Here is a 21,158-nt window from a genome sequence, read left to right on the forward strand (position 1 = left end):
CATCTGCCTTTGTGATTGTACCTCACTTGGTGTTTCTGTCTCATAAGACTTCATAAATTATGCACATGGTACGGGGGAGGACCTTTGCCATTCTGCCAAGTCCTACCTTCTCCAGTAGCTTGTGTTTGACATCTATATCTTCTAAGATCTTCAAACACTCCGGGCTATGATACTGGAACATAATCTTCCCATGAGATGCCTTGAATGTCTTTGTGGATAACCGCACCCTAGACTGCATGTTCTACGGCCCAAGGTAAGTTAGCTTGGTGCTACGTGGTGCTCTTTTCCTCTTTTCTGCTAAGTGACCCTATGGTATTGGCCTGTGTTACAGCTAGGTACCCCTCAACCTCTGGTTCGGAAGTAGCCGAGGAGGCCATCTGTAACATGTGAAAAGAACATCAATCATTGTGACTAGTAGGAGCTCACGGTCCTCCTTTTTCTTTTTTCTTTTTTCTTTTTTTTTGGTATGTGTGTTAGTGATTTTTATGCATGGGTGTATGATGGGAAGAGTGTTAGTGTTGTGAGCAATGAATCAAGAAGCAACGTGTGTGCATTAGTGTTTGTCGAGAATTATTCCTAATCCGTGAAGTAGCACCTCGTGAAATGGCCGAGCGTGAAGTAGTTGTGCATGAAAGGTTAATCTATGAGGTGTTAACCCGTGAAGAGTCAGCACGTGAATGGTTAGTTTGTGAGAGCTTAGCCCATGAAAGGTTAAAGCATGAAGTGTAAAGACGTGAGGGGCTTAATCCATGAAACAGTTAACTCGGGAAGGGCTTAAGCCATGAAAGGCTTAACCCATGAAGCAACAATTTGTTAATTTGTGAAATAGCAAGTTGTGTTGTGATGATTATCAGTGTTGCATAAGTGTTGATGGGTAGCCTATGGTAAGCAATATAATTTTAGCAATTATTGTATTCTCCCCAAACTCGAGATTTTTAGTTGACTCCGTGAAATAGCAAGCTGCTATGTCACGAGCCATTCCCGTATATGCATTTATGATGAGATTTGGTGCTTCTACCTGAGAATCGATGGTCATAAGAAATTAAGTGAGGAAGAACACTAACAACGAATGCACTCCAGAAGATGATGCCAAGAAGCAAGGGAAGCTGGTCAATGAAAAATGACCAAAAAGAAAAAAAATATGTATTTATGATCTAGACGTCGGCCCCGACGACCATCTTAATTGGGTATGCCATGTGTCTACCTGCAACTCGTGGAGGTTTTTTTACCGTTTCACGGTGTGAACTGGCATGAGTTGGTTCACGATGTAAACTATTTTGAAGTGTTTCATGGTGTGAAACGGTCCTACGCATTTCACGATATGAACTAGCATGAACCAATTCACAATATGAAACGGCTTGTACCTTTATACATGCAAATATTGATACCCTATGGTTTTCTATATGTGTAAACACTCCAAGGCCATATGTTATGCATTCTGAGGAGTAGAAGTGTACACGTGAAACGAATAAACATGTTTCATGGTATGAAAAGCATACCCCTTTATCTTGTACCCAGTTGTTGGATCTGGGTACCCCTCATCATCCTTCTTCCTTTTATTGCCACCGGAACCAATGTTGTACTTTGGAGCTTGTGGGTATGTGTTGTTTCAACTTCTTAAGTTTTGAGTGAGAACGTCATCCTACTGGAGGAGTACATCCCCACTGAATCCTAGTGAACCTGTTTTGCTTCCTGTGCATGTGAGTGCACATCTCCCTTACCTTGTTCCATGGCTTGGTTCAGCTTTTCCTCATTGGTGGATGACATTGGCAGTGTCACACTCCCTTGTTTACTTGGTTGAACTTGTTTCTTTCTCCAAACCAATTTTGGTGCGTCCTTAGTACTTGATATAGTTGGTACCTAGTCCCATTTCTCCTTATGACTCTTTTCTTATTTTCTAGAGGTACATGCGGGATTGGTTTTTGGTACCCACACCAAAAACCTGTTTTGCTTCCTGTGGATGTGAGTGCACATCTCCCTTACCTTGTTCCATGGCTTGGTTCAGCTTTTCCTCATTGGTGGATGACATTGGCAGTGTCACACTCCCTTGTTTACTTGGTTGAACTTGTTTCTTTCTCCAAACCAATTTTGGTGTGTCCTTAGTACTTGATATAGTTGGTACCTAGTCCCATTTCTCCTTATGACTCTTTTCTTATTTTCTAGAGGTACATGCGGGATTGGTTTTTGGTACCCACACCATTTCATTTCCTTGATAATAGCCCTGTGCTGCTAGTAACTCTTTTTGGACCCACCGATGTTGAATGCTAAGTTGTGTGCGAGCTTGCTTGCAATACATTTTCCTCTCCTTGTTTGGATTTTTTTGTCTCTTGCTTGTAGCATGAATTTTTTACTTTGTTACCCCCATGAGTCTCATAGAATCCTTGTGCTTGAAGCTCAGCTTTGGGGGAACCCACTGTTTTTAACCTTGATACCTTTGCTTTGGTTCTCTTGAAGAGGGATGATCTTTTGATGTGGATGCTTGTTCTGTTAAGCCTTCTATTTTTCATGGCATTGGAGACTCCATGTCGTATGTTATTGCATGTTTTCCCTTATTCACCACTCAGGCACCATATCAAGTTTGAATAGACAAGCATCTAGAAGGTCATCGTCAATGCCTGTTGGTTCCGGTTCTCTATTAAGAATTCTAGACATGTGGTCCGCCAAAACATGTTGTGTTCCTTTTCTCACCGTGACCGTAAAGTCGAATTCCAGGAGTAGAAGCAACCATCATGTGATTCTTCCTGTGGTGCAAGGCTTGTTCACCAGATATAATAGGGCCTGATGGTCCACAAAGAATACAAATTCATTGGCCATCAGGTAATGTCTGTATTTCTTTACAGCATAAACCATGGCCAACCCTTCACGCTCAGTGGTGGTGTAGTTTATCTCTGCATCATTTAGTTGACCGACTGGCAAGGCAAACTGGTGGGTAATCCAATTTGAATTCCCCAAGTTGCGCCATTACGCATCCTATAATGAAGTTTTATGCATCGATATGCACGTGGAATACAAGATCCTAGTTGGGTGGTCTCGGGATTGGTGCACTAGCTAGTGCATTATTCAACTTATCATAGGCCTCTTGGCATTCCTCGGTCCATTCAAAGACAATGAGTAGTCTATACAATGGCCTAGCAATTTCAACATAGAATGTGATGAAGCGTTGATAATACCCAACATAGCCCATACACATTGTCGTACACCTTTGCAGTTGGTTTGTGGGGGTAATTCCAAAATAAATTTTACTTTCTCTCATCAGTGGAAATACCATTTTTAGACACAATTTGCTCTAAGATTACACCGTGCTTGACCTAAAATTGGCACTTTAAAGGGTTTAAAGATATACGATATAATCGACATCTCTCAAACACCTTCCTCAAGCAAGCCAAGTGCTCAGTCCAGCATGAGTGTGCACACAAATTGTCAATGAATACCTCCAGCCTACTATTGCAAAGTAGTCCTTGTGAAGGCCATGCACATCAATCGTTGGAAACTTGTTGGGGCATTGGTGAGGCCAAAAGGCATAACCTTATAGCATGTGTCCCCCAAATTGTATTGAAAGCCGTCTTGTGGTTGTATTCTGGTGCTATGGACACCTAATTATAGCCTAAAAACCCATCTAGGAAGCTGTAGACTTCTTCACTTGCTATAAGTTCTGTATATGGAAGTGGGTATAGTAGTCTTTCATAGTGGTGGCTGATTGACCTTTTTGAGATCAACACAAACTCTCAATTTTCCATTTTTCTTTGGCACAATCTCACGATTGGTGAAAGCCAATCTTTGTGCGCTCGATTTCATAGATGAAATCCAACAATGAGTTTATCAATTTCCTCCTTTACAATTGTTGCATATTTTGGATTCATCTAATACAATTTTTCCCTAGATGGTCTCAATCCTTTCGTGATCGGGATAGTGTGTTGAACCACCTCGGGTGGTACACCCTTCATTTTCATGTATTTCCAAGTAAAACAATCCTTGAATTCTTTTAAGAGATCAATGAGCTCTTCTTCTTCAGCCGCCCAATTAAGTCTTCAGCAATGTAGACAGGTTTGGTGTCCTCCCCTAGCTTTGCAATATCAACCTCCTTAACTTCAACTGGACCATTGTAAGACATGGATTGGCCATCTTCCTTTACTCTTTTAGCTGTCAATTAGACCACCTTTCATTCATGCCATCCAAAGATAACTAAAAGCCTTAATCTACTAGAAAACATTATCAATTATAGGAACAAATTAAGTTTAAGTAGAATCAGAGGTGATACACAACCCCCATTTACGCTAAAGTTTGGAACATATAACTTACTGCTCATCACTAGAGTAATCTTAGCAACACAAATACACCAAAATGGAGTAGAATTAAGGTGCATCTAGGTAAACTCTCCACCCATTCATTTTCTACCTTTTTAAGCAGTAGAATTAAGGCGCATCTAGGTGAACTCTCCACCATTCATTTTCTACCAAAATGGAGAAGAATTAAGGAGTATCTAGGTAAACTCTCCACCCATTCACTTTTTACCTTTTTTACCTTTCTTGAATCTCCACATACACACCTAGAAAGTGTGACAGATTGGTTATTCTTGAATAATCAAAACATGTTAAACAATAGTCAAATCTATCCAAAGAATAGGCTATGGGAATTTGACACTAAAGTTGACGAACTAGGGAGCCGAAGGTCCGCCATAAGTTTCACTAGAACTTGATATTTGTATGTCACTAGTGCTAGGATAGACATACAAATTTCTCCATAATGAAGAGATTTTATTGTGGATGAGATTGCATAAGCATTCCAAAATGCATCAGGAAATTTCTCGATTGACACCTTGAGATACATCATAAAGTGCATAAAGGTAGTGGCCACCTAAGCCTTATGGATGAGATTGCATAAGCATCCCAAAGTGCATAAGGAAATTTCTCCATTGATATCTTGAGATGCATCATAAAGTGCATATTATAATCATCCCAGAAGCATCTGAAAGCGCGTTGCTAAGTGCAAACCTCTGAACACCAGTCTTGTAAAGAAAAAATCCACTTTTGTGGCTTTTGAAGACAATCATTTTTCTTTACGTACATTGTTCCCACTATGGAAATGCTATCAACACAAGAAGATAGTTGAAAAAAAAAATACCAAGTTCCACAAAATTTTTAAAACTAGGTGCACATTATCCTTTAAGATAAGCCTATTACAACATTTTAATGCTATTTTTTAATCATTTTAAAAAATACAAATTTCCAAGGTACACGATATTTTCTTCACATTAGGGAGATGCATAGAATTCTAAACTGATTTACCTTCTCATTTATTTAAACGCGCCTTAAGCCACGTTTACAAGACTAGTGTTTGCTTGTTCATTCTTGCGAGGATACGCACTCTTTTTTTACCCTTGTGTGGGGAGGAGTGCTTCTGGGAAGAGAAAGGGTGCCATCTGATCCACATGGAGTGTTAATAAGCCACCAAGTTGTCACACTTGCTATGAGGTTGACCAAAAAATATTACAATAAAAGACTAGTATTAACAGTTCGACCTTACGACTTCACAAGGTGGACGTGCCGGAGTGGTTATCGGGCATGACTAGAAATCATGTGGGCTCTGCCCGCGCAGGTTCGAATCCTGCCGTCCACGGATATTATTATCGGGATATAATTTTGGACGCCGATACGGGGATTTGGACGGCTTTGCTAGTGAGTTTTCCTCGAGTTTCATGTGATGAGCGATCGCAAGATTTTCAAGAGGTGCATAAATAATGAGGGAACGATGTGTGTATATGTATATATGTGTATTGAAAGAGAGAGGTGTGTATATGTATATATGTGTATTGAAAGAGAGAGAGGGGGGTTGTGTGTAATGCCCACACATCTAGTGCCTGCAAAGGTGTGCCAATATTTTGTGGTGCCTACATTTTTCTTGGGAGGCCTTACGGCCTTGTCTTGGAGAAAATAAAGGAGTTGATCACAATATATCTTGATCCGTAATTGTTGCAAGTGATCTTTTTCGCATTGAAGGTTAAAGCACCCCTATTTTCCTATATATAACATTACTAATAATATTTTCTATGAAGGTTAAAGGCATGTGGATGTCAATCTTCAATGGAAAGACTACCACTAGGCCTTTCTAAAAACCACCACGAGTACAACAAACTAGTACAAACTGAAATCATCTTTTATGTGTTGTGTGGTACTTTTCAATGGATCTTGGATTCTTGCATGCATCGGCACCCCCTCCTTGGCCTCAAGTTGTTCAACCATTCAACCAACAATTGCTTTAGTAGAGGAACGGCTCATGTAGGTCAACTTTTATCTGTTCCAATCATAAAACCCAAGCTAGCTAAGAATACCGAGCTTATGCGACCCCCTAGGTTTTCCAACCGCCAATCTTCAATGGAAAGACTACCACTAGGCCTTTCTAAAAACCACCACGAGTACAACAAACTAGTCAACCTGAAATCATCTTTTATGTGTTGTGTGGTACTTTTCAATGGATCTTGGATTCTTGCATGCATCGGCACCCCCTCCTTGCCCTCAAGTTGTTCAATCATTCAACCAACAATTGCTTTAGTAGAGGAACGGCTCATGTAGGTCAACTTTTATCTATTCCAATCATAAAACCCAAGCTAGCTAAGAATACCGAGCTTATACGACCCCCTAGGTTTTCCAACCATCTTGCTAGTTGTTCAAATGGTCTCATCATTAGTGTGTTGATTGAGAACTCAAATTAGGTACATGGTTTGTCAAAATGAAGTTGACTAGTAGGCCATTAGGTGGCCGTTTGCTACAGGTTTCCTTACATCAGATTCCTTAGGAACTACATAGTGCCTACAAAAGTGTGTCAATATTTAGTGATGCTTACTTCTTTCTTAGGATGCCTTAAGGCGTTGGCTTGGAGAAAAAAAAGGAGTTTATCACAATATACCTTGATCCATAATTGTTGAAATTGCTCATTTTGCATTGAAGGTTAAACTGCCCCTATTTTCCTATATAACATTGATAATAATATTTTCTATGAAGATTAAAGGCATGTGCATGTCAATATTCAATGGAAAGATTACAACTATGCCTATTTAAAAACCAAAACGAGTACAATTGAAATCATTTTTTTATGTGTTGTGTGGTACACAACTTAGTGCAGTCTCATTATGTAAAGCACCACTAAAGGTAAGGTCCATAATTTCTCTTAAATAGTAAGAAACATGGTGAGCTTCGAAATTTGAGTAGCCCTAATACCAAGTATTGCATATTTTTTACTTTGTTATTATGTGCATTCATTCCTTTGGTGCTCCATGTGGATTGATATATGTTCCTTTACTCTATAATTTATAAGTAGACCTCATTGAAAAAATGCATCTCATGTGGACTAAGGTGATATCATACCAATTTTTTAGTGTCACCTCCACCTTAAGAAACCCTACTTATAACATTGAAAAGACTTTCTAGCCTTAACATAATCCCTATTTAGTTTGTGCTTCCTCTTGCATTTCTCTTCCCTTACATGTTGAGAAGGCTGATGAAGCATTTACATCCTCTGAACCATAATGCCAAACATATTTTTCCAACGGTTGACATCCACTATGACTCCAACCTTTCCTTTAACCTTTCCATCAACAAACCTCCTCGACATTGAGCCCTCTAACCCTATCTCCTCTCTAAGGACTCCATAAGAACACACCTCACCACCAGAAGCACCCCTACTTCACATCACCATAAAGCTTATCAATGGTGGTGCCCAAAGACTTCTTGATAGCGCAAGGCTACTTCAAGAATGGATTTGGCATAAAAAATGATAAACGCATAGATGGTTACCATACAAGTCATAGAAAAGCCCGTCATAGATGGTTACCATACAAGTCATAGAAAAGCCCGTCTTAGTCACCTTTCCTACCATAAGCATTCCAAATACCATAGCCTCTTTATCGGCTATCCCTCCAACTCAAGTCCAAAACTCATGGTCTCATTAGCATCATAAGGGATGAATCCTCCACATCCCATGAACAATAGTGTCAAACCAAACCTTAAACATCAACATCAAATACTGCTCTAATCTTATCTATAACCTCACATTGACAAATGAGACTTCAACCTCTAGCTCTTCTCTTATCTATAGCCTCACATTGACAATTGAGACTTCAACCTCTAGCTCCTCTCTCTAACCTCCTCTCTAAGCACACCTCTCAAGGATATGCCTCAACATCTAGCTCCTCTTCTAACCTCCTCTCTAAGCACACCTCAAGATGCTCCATTGTTCCACATTGAGACTTCAACCTCTAGCTCCTCTCTCTAACCTCCTCTCTAAGCACACCTCTCAAGGATATGCCTCAACATCTAGCTCCTCTTCTAACCTCCTCTCTAAGCACACCTCAAGATGCTCCATTGTTCCACATTGACCATGTATTGGAATGAACCAAAGACATTACCCACTTTTTGGCCCATGGATTTTTTCCAATTGGATGTCCCATCAAGAAGGATAGAGCTAGAGGCCTCATTTAGGAAGGATTTCCTCTATCAATTAATAGCAGGAATTCTTTACAAAAAGGGTCAAGAGATGGCGTCATGAGGAAATACATCCATGAAGATGACTTTGTCATTGTTCTTGGCAGACCCAAATCACAAGCAACTTACGTGGCCTCGTCTTCAACCACCCCACCCAATGATTCCTACTGTGTCCATTCCAACACCAAATTCATCAAGCCTCCGAGGCCACCCAATGATTCCTACTGTGTCTATTCCAACACCAAATTCATCAAGCCTCCGAGGCCGCCCAACTCCCTTGAAGGAAGGGTTTCCCCTATCAATTGATAGCGGGAATTCTTTACAAAAAGGGTCAAGAGATGGCGTCATGAGGAAATACATCCATGAAGATAAATTTCTCATCGTTCTTGGCAAACCCAAATCAGCAGGAACATTACATGGCCTCGTCTTCAACCACCCCACCCAATGATAGCTGATGTAGAGGTTCTTCATACCGGGCCTCCATTGGTTATGGAAGTTGTGTGGACCCTTAAACATGAGGTAGTTGTGTAGAAGCGGTCCACATCCTGTGTTTAGTGGAATGAGTGTTAGGACCCCATGGAATAATAAACATGGGCAGATGGAGGTCCGGGATATCTTGGTGCGAGATGGTATTGTGCCCAGATCTCGTTACGTGTGATGGGGCATTTTCTTACTAAATACGTTAGGCCAGAGCAAGGTTGTGGCAATGTGGAACTAGAGGCAAAGTAAAGGTCATGACATTAAAGCGCTTGGAGGTTGTCAAGAGTTTGCCAGGTGATGGATCGTACCATGGGCTAGGCATGCACCGCCATGGTCCCCCCCACTAGAGATGTTCTTGGAGGATTAATGTTGACGAGGTTAGTTTCAAGTGCATGTGTTTTTATATGCTATGAGATGTGAGAAGTGAAAAAATATATATATGATGCCCATCATGAAAAAGTTGTCAGACATGATCATTGATACCGTCTAAGCTAAGGCATGGCTTAGGGAAGTATACCAAATTTTTCAAACCTTCAAATCCCAAGTCGCAATTGGAGAACCTCCCTCCCTCCTCCGTTTTTGTCACTCCTCAACAAGTGAAGTGTCATCAAAGTGAGCATTCTCGTAGCCTACATCCTCTAGGCATACAAAATAAAGTGACCCACTTCAAGGAATAGTCTTCATGATGGGAGCTAAAAATGTAGATCCCTTGGAGAAGATTTTATGCGAAAGGGATGTGTAGGTTACTTTAGATACACATGTGGGCCAAGGAAATTATGGCAATGTGTTAAAAGTTAAAGTTTTTGTGAGGACTCATTCAAAGATGGGTTTGATGCCTAATGAAAGATCCCTATCCCCACCGCGCAACGAATTTTGGGGTGCAGCGGAAGTAGCACTTCTTGCGCGGGGCAGGGTCCCTCACTCGGGGCCTCGCCCACGTATATCCAGACGAGAGACTAATCCCTCGGTTTTTCCAAAACCGAACCCGAAAAAACTTCCCTCGCTCGGAAAGCACGAGCAATTCCACCAGGATATTTTTACTCTAACGTAGTCAAGAGCCTTAACTAACTGAACTGATCTGACCGAACCCGTAAGTCTCATAGTCAGATCAAAGAAAAGACTTGCACTTGGATCATAGAGACCAACGCTTTTTTCCTCATTGAGCGGCACAGCCGTTGATTCTTTTCCATAGAACAATTTTTATCCGGGATTTACTTCATCTATCGTACCATAACAGAATTGAGTCTCATTTTAGGGATCCATCAGTCCAGCTTAACCCCATCCAGTCCCGTGGGTTAGCCAACCGCCCAACCACTGTAGTGATGGGATCCATTTAAGAAATTGGTTAGGTTTTGTCCCGAGTACCAGGGAAAAGAGTTCCCAAGCCCCCTAGCCGGATATTCATGCAAACTTAAAAGTAGTCACACCACTTACACACCCAATATGAAATTACCTTTTTCACAGATTCAGCTCTGTCTTTAAAATAATCTTATAATGAAACTATAGTATCACTCATCATGCAAACTTAAAAGTAGTCACACCACTTACACACCCAATATGAAATTGCCTTTTTTACAGATTCAGCTGTCTTTAAAACAATCTTATAATGAAACTATAGTATCACTCATCATAATCCTCCAAAATATCTAGTTGAATCCTAATTTCTAATTTTTCCTTCATCGGTGTACCTATGGCATCATTGGCAACCAGAACGCTCACCACCTGTCCACTCAGGGGCCTTTTCGATAGTTCCTAGCTCATAGTACCCAGCAATATTTTCACTTATAAAAATCAAAATGGAATCTCCGTTGTTGAAGATCAGCAAGATCAACCACAACAGATCCATATAAAAGAGCCATGGACTCATCCATTGAGGACCAGCAAGGTCGATCAACCAGATTCATGCCCAAATTCAGAAAACAACTCTTACTCCTTGTTCTCCAATATCTTTCCCAACGCACGTGTGGGTATCTTCGGTGACCCAAAGCCCGAGCACCGTATGGTCAGCACCCTCTAGGATCCTTTGCAGGTCACCTAGCGCTTCACTCATAGGCTGCTTCCTTGGTCCCTCATCCACCGTACACCGGAAGCTCACCATTTAAATCGAACTGAGGCTGGTCTAGACCTCGGCCGACCTTGCTACGCGAGACATCCTCCATTGACTCTCCGTCAGCTGTTGCAACTTTATCAGTTAGGTCTCCACACGACCTCATTCACAAGACGATCAAAATGCTTCCCCAGCATTCTTGACATAAAACAGTCATTTAAAAATGGGTCATAAATATAGTTTCTATAACGAACTCTCATCTTTCCACATTGTTCCACATCAATCCACATTATTTAATCCACATCCATTTCATATGTATTCCCATTCTCATCCAATCACATCACATTCATTCATATCCATCACATTTATTCTCATCTCATCCATCACATACATTATATCCACATAACATCACATCATATCTATCCACATCATATCTCATTCATATACATCTCATCTCATTCATCCACATCCATCCAATTGTTCACATGTACGACTACCCACATCTATCCATACATTCATATCTATCACTTCACATCCACATATATTCATGTCACATCACATCTCTTTACATCACATCACATTCTTGCACATACACATCCACATCCATTCTTGCACATACACATCCACATCCATTCTTCACATACACATCCACATCCATTCTTTCACATACACATCCACATCCATTCTTTTACATACATCCACATCCATCTTTCACATACACATCCACATCCATTCTTTCACATGCACATCCACATCCATTCTTTCACATGCACATCCACATCCATTCTTTCACATACATCCACATCCATTCTTTCACATATATATCCACATCCATTCTTCACATACACATTCACATCCATTTTCATCACATACACATCCACATCCATTCTTCACATACACATTCACATCCATTTTCATCACATACACATCCACATCCATTCTTCACATCCACATTCATTCTTCACATACACATTCACATCCATTTTCATCACATATCATCCATTCACATCCCATATAATTCATTTACATCCCGATTCACATGACATCATATCTCATCCATTCATTCACATCACATTACATCTCATCCATTCATTCACATCTATCTGATTCACATGACATCTCATCACATCTAGTCACATCACATCTCATCCATCCATTCTGGCGTAAGATAGTCCTTTAAGAAAACAGGGTTTCTATGCAAGTTTTCAGTTTGATTTTCTTTTGAATACAAGGAGTATTTCTTGAATCAGTATCCCCAAAACTTCTTGATCGGAATTCTGAATTTCATACCTTGATCCACATATCAATTCGAAGGGTCTCAAACTTAGTTTCAGATTTGGCGTAGTTTTGAGTGTATTTTTCTAAACTGGTCACACCTTTCCTCGAAACTGACGAAAGAGTTTGGTCTTGGTCATAGTGTGATTCAAGGTTTGAGTCGGATAAGATTTTTCTTGAACTATCTTTCTCGAAAAGGTTTGATAATTCAGTTACTATTTTACTGAATTTCTTTCTTTCAATATTCACTTAACTGATGTCTAAATTAGATACGAATTTCAATGAGGAATAAATTAATCATTTATCTAAATATTTCGATCTCGATAGATTTCTTAAATTTTCTTCTTACAATCCGTGTGAGTATAAAACGATAGAAATTTCTCTCTTAGAGTATTTAATTATTCAATTATCAAATACTCATAGAATGTAGCGTTGGTGCATCCGGCCTACAAGTCATCGGCCATTTCCACTGATAGGGAGCTCCTTTCGGATCGAGATGGTTATATACTTCGAGCTATGCTTGTAGAGGAGCACAACACCTACCTTAAGGAGCTAGGTTGCTATGCTGATCAGAGAGGACAAAGTGCATTTTTATCTCCCACTTGTTGGAGAGGGCTCAAGATCATAACTAAGTAATAGTATGCTTGAACATGATGACTAATATGATACTTACTTCCTAATCACCCCACAACCCTTGATCTATACAAAGGGTGCCAAATTCCTTGACAGATACTCCCCCCCTCAATCTACCAACTTCACATGAGGAAACCTTTTTAGCCATAGAAACAAAGTGTCTAAAAAGCTTGACTTTTCTTTCAATGTATACCATGGGCTTTACATATTGGACATATATGAAAGATCGAAACATAATGCTTGTTCAATTATTGCCACACACACACGTGCTATGAGTGACGTAGAGCTATGGCATGCCTGTTTTGGTCACTTGAACTTTGGCGGTTTGTTGCACCTCAAAAGGAAAGAGATGGTGCCAAATTTGCCATGGGCTTTATAGACTGGACATATATAAGAGATTAACACATAATGCTTGTTCAGTTACTACCACACACATGTGCTATGAGTGACGTAGAGATATGGCATGCCCGCTTTGGTCACTTGAACTTTGGTAGTTTGTTGTTGCACCTCAAAAGGCAAGAGATGGTGCCAGATTTGCCAAAGCTTGAGGTGTGTATGAGGGGCATATTTTGGGTAAGATACAATGGGCATCATTCTCGAAATGTGGATCATTAAGGGCTATCCAAAAATTACAACTTATACATAGTTTTCTTTATGCATAAAAATCAATTTTTATAAGAATAACGCTTTTATAATATCAAAAAGTCCTTTATGCATCTTTCTATGCATAAAAATTAAATTTAACAAGAATAACACTTTTATAATTTAAAAAAATTTCTTTATGCATCTACAACACTTTTATAATTAAAAAATTTCCTTTATGCATCTTTCTATGCATAGAATCAAATTTAATAAGAATAACACTTTTATAATAAAAAAAACTCCTTTATGCATCTTTCTATGCATAAAATCAAATTTAATAAGAAACACTTTTATAATAAAAAGATTCTAAATTTTCTAAATTCAAGAGAGTAAACAATAAGAAGAGTTTAATTAATCACTTAGTTAATCTTTCTAGGATTGAGAAAGGTTGGAATGTAAAGAAGAGAAGGAGGTGGCCTTTTTATCAAAGGCATAGCATTTGAATTTAATTCAAACATTTGCAAAACATAAAAATCAAGAAAACCATAGATTTTTCATTAAAAATTCATAAACAAAGTAAGAAAATTAACTTACATAGAGCTTGTAAGCTCTCCTTTAGCTTGAAGAATTGAGGATTCTACTCTTGTTTGAAGCAAGAGTGGCCACCAATTCACTTTGGAGAGAATTAGGCCAAAAACAATGAATTACTAAAAAATTCAATGTACAGTGGCTCAGGACAGGAGTAGAGTAATAGTGCATAAACACCATTAAGCTTTTACAAAGGGGGAGGCTTCTATTTACACGAAAAAGTGAGCCTCTAACCAAGCAAACTGATTCTAGAATTTTCCAGATCAGTTTGGTCAATTTTTGACTATTTTTGGGTCAGTTCAGCTTACTTTTTGGATCTAGTTTTGAAATAGGAGAGAGGGGAGATGAAAATATCTGATTTTATTGATAAAAAATTGGGGGCAATGATGAGAAAAAGGTGCCTACTTCATGAGGGGAGATCCCCACACTGAGGTGTCAAAATTCAGTTTTTTAATTCTTTTCTTTGGTCCTTAGTCCACTCTTCATCTTATGTGAGCATTTACTCCCATGGGGCCTCCTTGGGCCCTAGGGTGGGCTGCCCTCCTTATAGGCAAGGTCTATAAGGCCTTTTGCAGTGGCCCACAAAGCTACCCCTTTGCCTAACTACCCACATACCAAGGTATGAATGCTAAAAAGACCTCTATTTGTTAACCTTCGGGCTCATGAATGAGATGTAAACAATTTTGTTGATGGAATTATGCACAAATTCTTTTTTAAATAAGATTTAGATTAATGTGATTTGAGGATCAAACATTTGTAAACTTTATTGTACATAATCTCTTTATAACTATAAGTATGACATTTATTTGTTAACATGCATTGTGCAAAGCAAAACACCAAACATTACAATACTTTCTAGTTTAAGGAAATCTCTCATAATATTCAATACTTTCTAGTTTAAGGAAATCTCTCATAATATTCAAAACTTTCTACACGCCAAAAGAGTAGTCACACATCGCATATATGCAAAGATTAAGGAAATCTCTCATAATATTCAAAACTTTCTACACGCCAAAAGAGTAGTCACACATCGCATATATGCAAAGATTGTTCATCTTCCATGTCACTCTATTTTGACTACAACTTGTACATCTTCATCTTCACTTGCTACATTTTCTAGAATTACATCGTGGGTATGTTTGATCAACATTTTTACATTGTGTGCATTACCTGCATGAAATGCCATTGAGCATGGATTCTCCAAGATATGCATATTAGTGAAAACATACACAAGGTTTGCTTGATGGCTTAAGTGTGTTATTTGAATGAATGAAGTGAAACACTGACCAGTTTTGTTCACAACTTCCTGAGGATGCAACCACACTGGTAACACACGTGTTACAACATGAAGTTTGACGACTTCACTTCCAAACTCTTTCCACCACATGGGGGCACACATCTTATCTATAACTTCAATATGTTGTGGATCACCAAACATTTCGCTCATGGTGTGCAAACTTCACATATTGTACATATGCATCTTTGCCTTGATCACCGAACAACAATTTTACACAAATAGTGTTGAATTCTTTCATTACCTCGCCATTGTTAGAATGTTGGTAAAGCTAAAAATTTGGGTCAAATACAAATGTGGCTCCATGAATAAGTGTATGCATTTCTACTTCCAACAAAAATAACAATCAAGTCCTTTCCTTGTTATTAAAGCATTGTGACTATTTCACTTTTTTAATGGGATCGTGCATTCTCCTATATGAACTGCCAATTACAAAACTACATGAATGTCCTTTAATACAAGTTACACCACCATCAATAAACTCATGATTACAAGATCTATAGCATAACTTAGAAATTATAGTATTTTTTTGTAATTTAATAATGTAATTTTACTCCAATCAGCTCATTTACATGTTTTTGGTTACCTTGCTTATGCTTATGTGCCTGAGCAACGCAATAAGCTCGATGATAAGGTGGTAAAATGTATTTTTGTGCGATAGAGCTCAGAAAGCAAAGAGTATAGACTCTACCATCCGACCACAAATCGGATTCTGGTGAGTATAGATGTTTTTGTTGAGAACTCAGTTCATCCCATGGTTTTATGTAAAAAACAGCAAAATGTATACTCACATGATATTTTAAATACACTCCTAGCATTGTATAATTTCAATCAACCATATGTGGAGCGAATGAATTCTTAAAATGGTGTTGCAAATTAACCCAAAATTAGCTTGAATTTCAACTCACAGATCAGCTTAAATTTTAGCTCACAGACAGACCTATTAATAAGGCAATTGTGAATGATGTAGCAGACGAGGAAAGGACAGCTACATAAGTGTCCAAGAGTATGCCAAAATGGATGGTGTATACATTATAGAATAACAAATTAGCTACTTCTTTATCTAGTAAGACACGTTCAAGTTCTCATCATGTATTTTTTTCTGGGATCATGCTCTCGCCAGTATGTGCAATGAAGAGGAACCTATTTCCTTTTAGGAAGCATAGGAAAATGATCATTAGATACATACATGCAAGAAGTACAACTCAATCCTAAAAAATGACACTTGATATTTAGTATATTTGCCTTATGATAAAAAGGCCATTGGTATAAAGTGGGTTTATAAGCTAAAGTGTAAAGCTGGTGGTAGCATTGATTCACTCTACAAGTCAAGGCTTGTATTACAAAGGGTTATGTTCAAGAGAAGAGTATAGATTACGGATGAGACCTTTATATCCACATCTTATATGATGACGAAGATCACGTGTAATAGTGCATCATGGTTCAAATGTACATCAGTTGGATATCAAGATTGCCTTTTGAAATGTGACTTTCATGTGAGGAGGTTAAATATCTCAACCTCATGGTTTTGTTGAGAAGGGGTAGGAATCTAAATTATGAAGGTTAAGAAAAGATTTATATGGTCTTAAGTAGGCTCCCAGAGCATGGTATGTGAAAAATGCTACTTGGTTGCAAATGGTTTTTGCAATAATCCAAGTGAGAGTACCCTTGTAAAGAGCAGTAAAGATTGTTTTTTTTTCATCGTTTTATACATTGATATGTTGATGACATTGTTCACAGGCCCTGATGAAGATTTTGGCCTTCAAAGTTGAATTACATATATTATTTGAGATAATAGATTTGGGCTCATAGCATTATTATTTAGGCATATATTTTATACAACATGATGATGGTATTATGATGTTACAATCATAGTACATACAGAGGTTGCTTACATGGTTTGATCTTGAAGGTTATAAGCATGTTTGGTACACTGGCAGAGATAGGTGCTAGGCTTAGTCTCCCCAGAACCATCACTTTATTAGTAGGTGTTGGTTACTACCTCATGTATCTATGTAATACAAGGCTAGACATTCAGTTTGGGGTCTCTTAATTGAGTAATTTTAAGGACAGTCCCAAAAGTAAGCATTGGTAGGCTTCCAAGTAAGTATTTAGATACTTATAGGGCACTCATTCCCTTGGCCTATTTTATACTAAGGAGGTTGTGTTCAACTACATGCTTTCGGTGATTTTGATTTATCTGGATGTTATGCCACACAAGTGTCCACTAGTGGCTTTTGCTCTCACCTTGGTGTTTCATGTATATCATGGCTCAACAAGAAGCGGCTTGCCACTTCAAGGAATGAAGTTGAGTACATGCTAGCTTTTACATTGAATGTGGAGTGTGTATGGCTCAGATGACTTTTGGCCACCTCCATTTTCACTGATAGCTAGAGTGCATTAGCCATGCAAGGAACCCAATGTTTCATGCTCACATAAAGCACATTGAGGTGCATTATCATTATGTTAAGGAGAGACTCATTGTAAGAAAGATTAGCATAGCTTATATCTCTACACACGACAATGTAGCAGATATGGCCACGAGAAGAGTCTCTCATGAGAAGTTCAAAGCTTTTCGTGAATCTTTGGCCTTAGTTCTATTTGGGAATTAATTAGCCACGTGATCCTTGTACATGTTCACATCATCACTACAGGGAGGATTTGTAGCCATTTATATGGTAGTGATGTGTGGACGTAGGCTAATAATGGACAGGGACACTTTTTTCCTTCTTAGGAGGTTTTTTCCCTCGAGTGCATGTATGCTCTTTGTGAGTGTGTAAGTGACCTTATCGTGTCACTTGACTCGTACTTCACTCATTCTCATTATTCTACTTTGAATGTTATGCTTTCATGTATCTCTTCTTGCTTTCAACATCTATGTGTGTGTTGCTACTTTGATCTCCACTCCAATAAGATGGAGGCATCTGATGGCATCTTCATGAAGTCCTAGCATGCCGAGCATGGATGGAGAGCTAGTAGCCCATGTGAGTATATGGAAGAAATTTTGCTTCATGGAAATAAGGATAGACTGAGCAAGAACAAGACTCAATGAAGAAGTCAAGACAACAGGATCAAAGGCATCCCCACCATGCATAGTGTTAGCATGAGGCATGAATGGTTGTCGAATGGACCACAAGGTAGATGCTATGTTGCTTTGAGGTTATGACAGGGGCACAAGCCTGGTTCTCCTTTGATCCTCTCTACATTGGGGTGGCCAAAGGATAACCCTCAACAAGCCCTCCTTGCCTTCTCTAACTCGATTTGTAGAGGCAATCAACTAGGTGTAAGAGTCTCATTTCACTCTATGTGGCAGCTACCAAGGCACAAGGGGATCTTCATTGTGCTGAACCTACTCATGCTATCAAGGGCCATATCCCCTTCTCCTCTTTGATGTGCCACCCCTACTTATCACTGCCAAGGGCCAAGCTCCTTCTCCTCTGGCACTCAGCTCTGTAGGCGTGTAAGCATGAGGCACGTGGTGTGGGTTTTGCATCATGCAAGCAAAGGGGGAAGTAGGGCTAAGATTAGTTTTCTCTCTCTCTCTCTCTCTCTCTCTCTCTCTCTCTCTCTCTCTCTCTCTCTCTCTCTCTCTCTCTCTCTCTCCACACATGAGACTAGGGTTATCTCTCCCAAAGCATGAGGTTTTAGGCTAGGGTACACAAGTGATCCAGGTGCCACATCATCATAAATGGTATCCAAGAAACCCAATTATGCGATCGCACTTCCGTGATGATTTAACATCTTTGATCATCCATCTCACTTCTATGCTCACAATCTGACCTCGCCGATCTCTCATCTTTGATCACATCAATCTTTGATTTTGGGTTATTTAAATCTTGGATGATTCTACTTTCCAAGACAATTCAACATTCTTAATCATTAGTTCTTAGATTTTAGATCCGACTTCTCAAATTGTGATCCAATCTTATCGATTTCACATCTTTAATCATTTCCTTCAAATTTTTAAGTCAATTTACAAATCACCATACACCCCAAATCATCTTCACGATCCATGTCAATCCGACTTTAGGATAACAATCAGGCGATAGAACTTTTGAGATCACTGATTCGAACCTCTTTTCCCTCTTTTTTGGATGATTCTTGATATGTTTTTGGATTATTGTGTTTTCTATCAATCTTGGTGAGGGTAGTGACTTTACACTTGAGTGAGGAGGACAACATTAAATATGTACACATGAGTGAGGGTTTGATGCTTACCATGCACGTGCTTAGCACGGTGGCTGGTGAGGGCGGATTGCCCATCCACGATAAAATCTCTAATGCCATCGTAGTTGGCTTGGCTAGTGCAGTTATCTAAACTTTAGCCTTCCAATTAGCAAGTTGATGTTTTGGAAAGGTGTACGGGGATGTCATGGGATCATGTGGATCCTTTTAGGACTAGGGTGCAACCGTGGGATGTAGTGAAACATGGCACCCTAGGTGGCTCAACAAGATTTAAAACAATTTTCATGCAACCACATGCACAACCAAGGGTTCTTCCATAAACTTCATTGGCGGTTCTGCCACGCACATCACAGGTGCTACACCATTTCTCTCCATGCCTTTGTTGAGACTTCAAGGGTGGTAACGGAGGCATGGCTTTAGGTCTCCACACCCACCTGGATTTGATGTTTGATTTGCGATGGGGGTTCGGGTCATGGTTTCCTTTGATTTTGACACCCAACTATGGGGGATTTCCTTCGTAGAATCCTTGTGATTCTAATAGATTGGTTGGGATCCATTGAGATCTCGATTTTCAAGGCAGTACTAGGTATTGAGACCATCATGCTTGGATCTTTTTGGCCTTCTAGGATTGTGTGGAGGGCTAGGTTTTTGGGACCCATCTTCATTGACAAGGTTTGATATCTCTAAAATGGTTTAAGGGGGTGTCCTCTACGATGTGACAAGATGAGAGCAGTGTTTAGTATTAGAGGTTACTTGAGCTGGTGGTTTATAAGTAGAGGACGAGGCTTGGCATGTTGATGGGTTTGGGGGGTGCGATAATAACCATTCTAAAGGGTAGATCAAGAATTACAATCCTCTTTTATCAACTGATGATGCAATATGCAGCCATGATTCGTCCCCTCCCACCAAGGATGATACTCTCTTTCAATGTACCTCTGCGAGGGTCGCATGAAACTTGTGTAATGGAGATTTAGATCTAATTAGAAACTTTACTTCAAAACAATCGTCGATGGAAATAGATTGGGAATTATTTACCGCCCCCCCAATAATGGTTGTTGTGTAGATGGTGAGAGGGGTGGGTGGCCTAATGAGGTCCATGTCTACAAGGCAACACGTTGTCGTCGCTACCCCCAATGTCACCATGGGCCATGGAGCTAGGTGGTCTTTTGGGGGAGGTGAGCCGGTTCCATCGCCTGGTGGTTCTATCTCGAATGCATCGAGCACAAACAAGGATGTGATTTTAGCACTGTCCAATCATGCAAACCTTGTTCCAAGCTTCTGTAGAAGAGTGTTCATGGTTGCAAGAACGTGAATCTAGTCAAGTAACAAGCTCTAGGAGGGGCTCATATTCTTGGTCCTCATCTTCACCATCTAACATCTTGCAAGCTTTATAGATGTCAATTAACGTGGTTCGACTGAAGCCATCTGAGAGGTTGTGTCTAGCTCATTGGCGAGAATGCCTCACCCCATGGGATGAGACCATATGTCCTTGTACACACAAGTAATATTGCGTTCATTTCATTGCTTTCAAAGTAGTGCCCCAACTTGTTCACATGCACTTTTGGTTGTCCTTTTGTCTTGGGTATGGAAGGATAGC

At 39.5% G+C, this 21,158-nt stretch overlaps 1 non-coding gene across 1 annotated transcript; it reads left to right on the forward strand.

Annotated features, from left to right (window-relative positions):
- Positions 1-5,534: 5,534 nt before the first annotated feature.
- TRNAS-AGA (transfer RNA serine (anticodon AGA)) lies at positions 5,535-5,616 on the forward strand. The gene has a single exon. It is a non-coding gene; the product is annotated as a tRNA-Ser (tRNA).
- Positions 5,617-21,158: the final 15,542 nt, after the last annotated feature.

This window comes from Cibotium barometz, chromosome 29 (genome assembly GCF_041138505.1).
Source record: "Cibotium barometz isolate CiBa-2024 chromosome 29, ASM4113850v1, whole genome shotgun sequence".
In the NCBI taxonomy this organism is placed as follows: Eukaryota; Viridiplantae; Streptophyta; class Polypodiopsida; order Cyatheales; family Cibotiaceae; genus Cibotium; species Cibotium barometz.